Raw genomic sequence first — 9041 nt, 5'->3', positions numbered from 1 at the left:
TTCTGATTCCGCCAGAATCAGCCAGTCGTCGATGTAGTTCAGAATGCGTATGCCCTGCAGCCTGAGCGGGGCCAGAGCTGCATCTACGCAATTCGTAGACCGAATGGAAGCACCCGATATTGGTATTCTTTGCCCCTGAAAGAAAACCTCAGGAACTTCCTGTGTTGAGGGAGGATGGAGATATGGAAGTAAGCGTCCTTCAGATCTATCGTGACAAACCAGTCCTCGGATCTGATTTGAGTCACTATCTGTTTGAGTGTGAGCATCTTGAATTTCAATTTCATGACCGCACGATTCAGCAAACGAAGATCTAAAATTGGACGCAACCCCCCATCCTTTTTTGGAACAATGAAGTATCGGCTGTAAAACCCCGATTCTCTGTCGGGGGAGTACACCTGTTCTATAGCACCCTTTGCTAAGAGAGAATGAACTTCTTGCTCCATTACCAGAGCCTGCTCGGGATGTACTACCCTGACTAACACCCCATTGTAACGAGGCGGAGGAGAACCGAATTGGATTCTGTATCCTTTCTCTATTATCTGCAGGACCCAAGGAGATATATTCGACAGATTCTTCCACTCTGTTAGAAAATCTACTAAGGGTACCAGTCTCTAGAGACTGGCCTCTGGTGTTAAAGGAACAGCCACTTCGGCGACCTGAAGCATATTGGCAGGAAACAACCGAACTGACTGTTTTTGAAGCCCCTCAGAGGGCTCACGTCCGACGCAATGTCGAGTCGACACTGCGCCGAACTTTCGCTGGATACCACTGCGCCCCGAAGCACCAAGGGTGGCGGGGTTGGCAGACCGGTCCCATGAGGACCCCGAAATGGAGCGGGCACCGTATTCTGAGGTGTACACTGCTCCACCCCGGTTGGGGCTGTCCTCGATTGTCTGACGTACATAGCATCAGGACCTTTTCTGAGCCGAAGCCTTCCTAGCCATAAGTACGGTCCTCAGATCCGACTTAGACTTAGCCGACTTCAGCTGAGAATGTTGGCTCGGTCCCCAAGATTTATTCGGGGGAGCACGAGACGCAACACTTATTTTTTGTTGCACACAGTGCGAGGAGCTTGGCTGGGGGTGCTCACGCCCAGCATCCCCAGGGGGATGGACTCGGCGAAGAAGGAATTTTTTAAAAGCCTCAGATTGTTTTTTATTTTCTTGAAATCTTTCAACAACCGAATTCACCGAGTCACCAAAAAGACCAGAGGGAGAAATAGGGGCATCTAAAAGAAAAGCCCGATCTTTATCTTTCATATCTGTCAGATTTAACCAAAGATGTCTCTCAGTAGCTACGAGGGCTGCCATAGACTGCCCAATAGCACAGGCGGTCTCCTTCGTAGCTCTGAGAGAAAGATCTGTAGCCCGACGAAGTTCTCGAATTTCGTCGGGACTAACTCCCTCACTCCTATCTATATCCCCCAGCAGATCTGCCTGATAGGCTTGGAGCACTGACATTGTGTGCAGACAGGCTCCAGCTTGACCTGCTGCCGTATAAGCCTTACCCACTAAATTAGATGTGGTCTTTAGTGGTTTATTCGGCAACACGGGATCCTTCAGGGACGATGCTGACCCAGGCGACAGATAGCTTGCGAGCGTCTGTTCCGCTGGGGGCATCGACCCATAACCAAAATCTTTCAGCCCCTTTATATTTGAATACGTTTGAACATGGGGACTAAAAAGACGTGACGAATATGGTTTATTCCATGATCTACATAGCTCACTATGTAGATCAGGAGAGAATGGAAGGGCCCGTGATTGAGATGAAACATTAGAAGTGAGAAAACGCTCGTCTAATTTGCTTTTAGGACGAGAATCTCTCTTTTCTGCTGGCCAGTCAATACTCAACTTATCTACAGCACGAGTTATCACCTCAATAAGCTCCTCATGTGCTGGGGAGAGGGATGGCGAATCCTCTCCCCTTATTGAACTTTCTTTATTTGTGTTTGTGTCACTCTCACCGATGCTCAGTAACTCTACCTCCTCAGAGCTAGAGCACTGAAGCAACGGGCTCTCTTCCCGGGCGGAAGAAGAAGCAGCGCGGGCTTCCGACACCGGCAAGAGAGCAATGGATCCTTCGGGTAAAGGAGGAGATAAGGCAGAGCCCGTCCCCAACCCTGGCGAAAGATCCATTTGCGAACCCCAAGTGAGCCTTCTCCGAGCTGGGGTCCAGAACCCCACACCTATAAGACCTTCATTCATCTTCGGAACACAAATGAAGATATTTTTAGTGAAATTCTGAGAGCTTTCTGTCCCTCCATTGGTAGCAATGCAACTAACACATTCAAGGCCCAGAACGATAGGAAAGACATCATTGAAGTAATCCATGTTACTCGTGACATGTTTAACCAATTTTATGAAGCGGTGCTTTGTTTGTTTTTGCAACAAAACAACAACAACAACAATTTACCACTTTATTTAGGAAGATACTGACCTGCAATCCTGTAAGGGAGCACTATGACGCATGCTTATTATGTTGACTCAAGACCGGAAGTTGTACCGTGAATGTGTTTTAGATGATATTATTTTCTAAATATAGAGGTAAATATGTTGTTGTTGTTTCTCCGCAAAACAAAGCACTTGCATCGCTTCATTAAATTAAGGTAAAACCACTGGAGTCACAAGGATTACTTTAATGGTGTCTTGACTACCTTTCTGGGGCTTGAATGTATTAGTTGCGAAAGCTCCCAATGGAGGAACAGAAAGCTCTTGGAGTTCATCAAAAATATCTTCATTTGTGTTTCAGAAGATAAACAAAGGTCTTAAGGGTTTGGAACGACATGAGGGTGAGTAATTAATGACAGAATTTTCATTTTAATGTGAACTATACCTTTAAGGAATCCTGGAAACACCTTAAATCAGCCACAGCATGCATTCAGTCCATTTCCTGGAATAACGGAAATGCAGATATGAAAAAAACAGTTTCACAAAAAAGAAAAACCTTTCTGCATTTTTACATTTTACACACACACACAAAAAAAAAGAATAGCAGTTTTAAACGATTCACTTAAAGTTTTTTTTTTTTTTAAGAGAATATCATAAGATTAATAAACTCAAATAACTCATTGTACTGATACTTGCCTCAGCTGAGGATGCAGTCAGACTTTCAGATGTGTGATCAGTGAGGCCAGTACTGACAGTTTACCCCATCATCTTCATGATCTAAAAAACAAAGACACATTTGCTGAGTTTCAACAAAATTCTCTGATAAAATGAATGGCATCTATATATATCTATATCTATATTTTATCTGTGCACTGTTCGGTGGCGTTGTTCAACAACTGCATACAGTAACGTTATTGTATGTGGACTAATGTACACCACCATGGCACCTCTAGTTAAGCATTCATTTACAATAATTATGATTTAAATGTGTACTTACGACACAGAAACTCAATTGCTTTTAAATATATTTGCAGACGCTAATAGCACTGACTGGATTCGTACCTAATTAAGCTATTTACACGCTAATGTCATGTTGAGTTGCTGTAACGTTTAATATGTTTTTTATTTGGTTAAACATTAAACTCACCTTTGAATTTCCTCTTCTAATTCGAGTCCAGCCTCTAAAGTTCTTCTGACGATGAAGAGGGCGAAGCCATGGTTGTAGTGGTGCTTGTGCTGGTGGTAATCTGCTTCCCGCTCCGTTCTATTTGAAAATGCAGTAACGGCTGCAGCGACCTTGGGCAATCAGTTTCATGTTGTTGTGCCTAACTTAATAGCAAAGTTAACAGTTATAGTGGACAATGGAGAACAAACGCCATAGTATTTACACGCGATGACTTAAGACTAATCAATAATTGCATTACAAAGTGTAACGTTATACAAGTCAAATGGCTAAAAGCATTTGGTGCAAAGCTAATTTAACTCGCTAAATTTACGTTAAGTGGCTGAAACATTTATAGTTTCGACTTGTGAACTAAATATAAACATAAATTATCAGAACTCACCTTTTAATTTTGTCTTCTTCAAGTTTGATATTTAAAATAAAACGCGCAGTCATGTAGCCTGCTGCCCGCTGTCAGTTTGGAAAATTCCTTAACGGCTGAAGCGATTTCGACCAATCAGCGTCTTGTTGCTATGCCAAATACTCAACACAGCAACCAATCATGAATTTAACAGTAGTTTGGCCTATCATTGTACCCTTGATGTGAGAACAATTATGTACCTTAATTTCAATTGTACCTTAAAAGGTACCAAACCTTATCATCAGAGGTCTTTCCAGTACCATTAAAGGTACTATTATTGAAAAGGTACAAAACTGTTCTTCGAGGAACATTATTTGTACCATCGTGTACCTTTATTTCTGAGAGTGTAGCATGCTCCACTCCAAAACAAACTACACAAAGCTCATGTGTATCTCCACCCATGATATAACGAGGGCAAGGAGAAGCACAGGCTTTGAATAGTTGTTTCGCCATAATACAATATAATGAGAGACAGACAACAATAAATATAACAGACAGTTTTGACACAGAGCGCTTTGCTGAGGCACAAAAGCTAACGCGAGCATTGCACCGGATGTGCTTTCATATCTTCCTGGTCATGACGTCACCCGCCCGTGACGCCTCATTCATTCCATTGGACTAGTTGACAGTAGTGCTTCAGACTCAGTCACGCAAAGGCATTCCCAAAGCGTCATCGACGCATCGCGAGTTCCCTCGAAAGGGAACCCAGTTATTACAGTTATTATATGTATCACACTTGTTATTTGTCATACATAATATCCTCTTCAAGCTATGATTCTATCTTTAAAGTGACCAGAATGCTATCATCCTTAGCCGCTGGAGGGAAATCTCTCTCTCTCTCTCTCTCTCTCTCTCTCTCTCTCTCTCTCTCTCTCTCTCTCTCTCTCTCTCTCTCTCTCTCTCTCTCTCTCTCTTCTCTGTGTGTGTGTGTGTGTTTGTGTGTGTTTCTGGCTCTCATGTTTTAACTTTTCACTGTGTTCTGGAGCAGTACTACACCCTCTGACAGTCCAAGTGACCCACCCAAAAGTCACCTTAATCATGCTAGCATCTGTTTATATAACTAATTAATGCTAACCTCAGGCTCAAAGCTCCAACACAGTCCCATGACAGTGCGTGTCTATACCACAAATGTTATTTCTCGTGCCATTTATACGCCAAAAATGTTTTTTGCGTGTATATGCTACGCACTGAAATCCCCTTGGGTAGGATTAGGGGAAGGGGGGAGGGGGGTGCGTGCGTATTACACGCCATAAAGTGCGTATCATATGCACGCGCAAACTGCGTATCATATACACACAAAAACTCACAGGGCCTTAGCTAATCTCACTCAAGGCAGCCAACCACTTTCAGGTCATGCAGCTGTCTTTATGACATGCTTTCTGATAAAACAGGGTCATAAACATGGTGTGCATTATAATCAAGAGAGGGTGTAATCCATGTTAACAAGGCATTTATTGCTCATTGCCTTGAACAATACAAAGAAAGACAATCTCCATATCATGAACTTTTTGTCCTTTCACTTTTACTGAACTCAGAAGATGAAATGTTTCTTCTCAAGTGAGTTGTCTTCTTTCCCTCATGCATCCAGCATTTTGTCTTTATTTAAGTTGAGGTGTAATATTAAAGAGAAAAAAGTTACAAGTATGCTTTCTATTTGTCCCTGAACATTTTTGCTACCTCCTGTTTCCTGTTCTGTCTGCCATCTTTGTAGATTTTTAATTTGTTTTCCTCTTGATTGTCTCCCCCACCTGTGTCTGATCTTGTCATCTTCTTAAGCTTGTTAGCCCATCTATATATAGCCCTTGTTGGGCTATATATATCTTGTTGCTTTGTCAGTTGTTGCGTGTAATGATTGCCTGTTTGTTTGCTAACCCCTGCAGTTATCTCTTGCCTCTGCCTGAATTCTCTTGCTCCTGTTACAGAACAATTGACCTGCAAAAATGGATCTAGCAGGAGTACACTTAATGTCCCAAGCCTGGTCCTCACTCGTCTTGCACTGTCGTCACTCCTACTTTTATCGTTCAGGAGCTCCTTCTTTGGGACTAGAGATCGGTGTGTCATGCATGTAACGTTCATTAAGATTCGCTCCCACTGCTCTCAGCTCCACCCTTCTTCACGCCACACTTACCATACACACTTTCCAGACAGATCATTCAATGCTTTTTATTTCACCGGACTCTGTGAACCTCTTCGCACTCAACATCTCACTGATGGTCCTCGAGGGACTTTACCACCACTATGTTTCCAAATTCTTCTTGCTATATTAAAACCAAATTAGCACTGTCGTTATTTTAGTTGATGTAGTGTATTATTTATAAAACCTATGTTGCATCAACCCTGTTACCATCATATTTTTGCATTTTCCATTTTTCAATTTCAACAAATCCACGTAATCATATAAAATGATAATGATCATCCTTGTAAGATCTTGTTTTACAAATTACAAACTCTTTTCAATCACTTACAGTACATTTGTAACAAAATATCTTAACCTCTTTTGTCAACCCTTTTACTGTCATTTTATAGTAAACAATTGATAAAGGAGTTGGCATTTGTAGCTTGTATCATCATTAAATTATCTTTCTGAGAAGCAGTTTAACATCCTTGTCCACCAGGTTATATCTATCTCAACTGTAAAACTGTCAACCCTGTTACATTTGTAAAGGCGTAATCATATGTATTAGTTTGAAATTGCACAGTGAGAAGTATAATTTTCTATTGTAACATATGTTTCCTGTACATATGAAAATAAACTCTCTTGTATTTTGAATAAAGACTTATATACCAAAAGAATTTAAAATGTCACACAAATTCACCATATTAAACTGAAAAATCACTTGTTTAATGGAATAAACAGTTTACTTATAAATGTTTTGACAAAAGACTCAGACTAGCTCTTTTTTAGCATCTAGCTCTTTTTTCCATTCTGAAAGCTTGAAATGTTTAGCTGATCAGCAGAACTTAATATCCTTCCTCAGTCAGGACAAAACACTTTGAATTTAGACTAATTTCAGCATTTCTCTCTTTTCCTGTGCTGATGGAAACTGATACAGAGTTCCTGATTTGTACTTTTTGTTTGTCTCACATAGGAGGTATTTCAGTATGTTCCTACACTGCCTGTGTACACCCTCCATCAATGAAACATTTTAACAATATATTTTATACCACCAACTGACTGCTGACTGATGTTTTTCCAACTGAGTCACAGCAGAACAGCAATCTGCAGCAGAGCTTTGAGCTGAAGGAGAAAGCATATGACAGTTATAAGTTTTTTTTTATGAAGCACTCTGACTGTTTTGAAGCTCAGACTGATAACGGATCACTTTCAGTGGCATCACGTTGATTATGCATCAAAATTGGCCTGACATTATTTTCCAGAGCCAATAAAATATACAACAGTTTGGATGAGCTGCATGCTGGGAAAAGAGATGAGTCACACCAAACTGGTTAATGATTATTTGACCTGTTGATTTAATATTATAGTGAGCAGTATAGGAATTTATGTTTTTCTAAATAAGTCATCTATAAGCCTCTCCTGACATGGCTTATTTTTCTTTTGTGGAAACTGCTGAAGTTTTCACATAGCATTAAATAACATTTATTCTACATGCAAAAACTTGTTTGTCACCTAACTAAGACTTGACCCTAAGCCAGTAAAGTTCATCATTTGAGTTTATTCTATTAATCTCTGGAGCTTTACTTCATAACATTAAGTCTATGGGCACTGACGTCATTTGTGCTGCTTCATTTAAAAGATCGTCCTGTTCGGACATGTACGCTGATTAAAATATAATTTGTGCATTGTGTTGCACACTGTAGTGTGATGTCATGCAAAGCTAAATTGTTACCAGTTTGTTCGTAATATCTTGGAAGAGTTATTATGGAAAATGTGTACTTCTTGGAAAAATCAGTACTTCAGTATCTGCATCTGATCTCTGTATTGTAAAAAAAAAAAAAAGTCTACAATTTAGCACAAATAATACATATAGTACTTATTACATACATAATATACTTAATTTAATAAATAATATACTTAATTTACTTAAGAGCAAATGTTTTTGGACACCTAAATGTATGTTGTTTGCATTCAAAAGAAAATGTTTAATTGTATATTAAATCCAATTAGCTGAACTTTATATGTAATTTCATATTTACTTACATTGTCTTTGAAATATGGTTCAAGTATATTGCTGAATGTACTGACAAGCATGTATCACACTAAATATACTTTAATGTCACATTTATTGAAACTTCACTCGTCATTTATATATATTTGCAATTGCACATTCAAAAGGATGGTTAAAATTTAGTACAGTGCATTTAAAATATATTGATAATAAATTATAATAATGAATAACACACTACAGTTAAAATTATAATCAAGTTTATGTGTGTTTTATGTTAATCATCAACATATAAAAATAACAAAATGATTAACTATGATCTCAAAATATAAATGTAAATCTTCTAAATTGACAGTTTTGAACACTTTTAAAAGTGTTCTTTAAGTGTGTTAAGAAACACAGCAATGAACGTGTTCTCCTTTTAAGTGACCTTTTATTATTTTTTTTGCAAATACAGTTTAAAAAATTAATTTTAAGAGTACATTGAAATGCATATTCAAAATTAAGAGCACTTCTTTTTCACAAGGCTATACAAAGCTTTCAGGTGGATAATAAAATGTGTCTACAGTATGTTCTAATGTGGACTTGTTTTTCAGTGCATGCGTGCATGAATAGCACAATCATTCAGCCCTCTCTGTTTTTCATATTACCATAATAGATGGGTAAATGAAAACAGATTCCTCAAGAATTTCATGCAAACATTTTCCATGTGTGTGACTGCATGGCTCAAACTGGAAAATAAACAGAATTTAGACAAGGCAGGGCCATCATTTGAATTCACAGGGCCTGGGACAAAATAATAAAGGTGGCCGCCATAGCAGTGTACCCAGAGTGTACAGATTCTGTACAGTGCTTTCATACTGACACAAATGTTCACCAGCTGTCCCCTGCCCAAAAGACGCAACACTTGTGGACACTTGCGTCACTCACTGTCTTTCATGCATCAC

General features: G+C 39.3%; 1 long non-coding RNA gene across 1 annotated transcript; it reads right to left on the bottom strand.

Annotated features, from left to right (window-relative positions):
• Positions 1–2749: 2749 nt before the first annotated feature.
• LOC143735841 (uncharacterized) lies at positions 2750–4106 on the bottom strand. Its single transcript, XR_013203311.1, has 4 exons — positions 3953–4106; positions 3535–3712; positions 3084–3164; positions 2750–2889 (listed from the first exon to the last, which is right to left on the bottom strand). It is a non-coding gene; the product is annotated as an uncharacterized LOC143735841 (long non-coding RNA).
• Positions 4107–9041: the final 4935 nt, after the last annotated feature.

The sequence above is a fragment of the Siphateles boraxobius genome, unplaced genomic scaffold (genome assembly GCF_051911475.1).
Source record: "Siphateles boraxobius isolate OS27281-9 unplaced genomic scaffold, OSU_SipBor_1 1, whole genome shotgun sequence".
Classification (NCBI taxonomy): Eukaryota; Metazoa; Chordata; class Actinopteri; order Cypriniformes; family Leuciscidae; genus Siphateles; species Siphateles boraxobius.
This window is presented reverse-complemented; position numbering and strand designations above follow the sequence as displayed.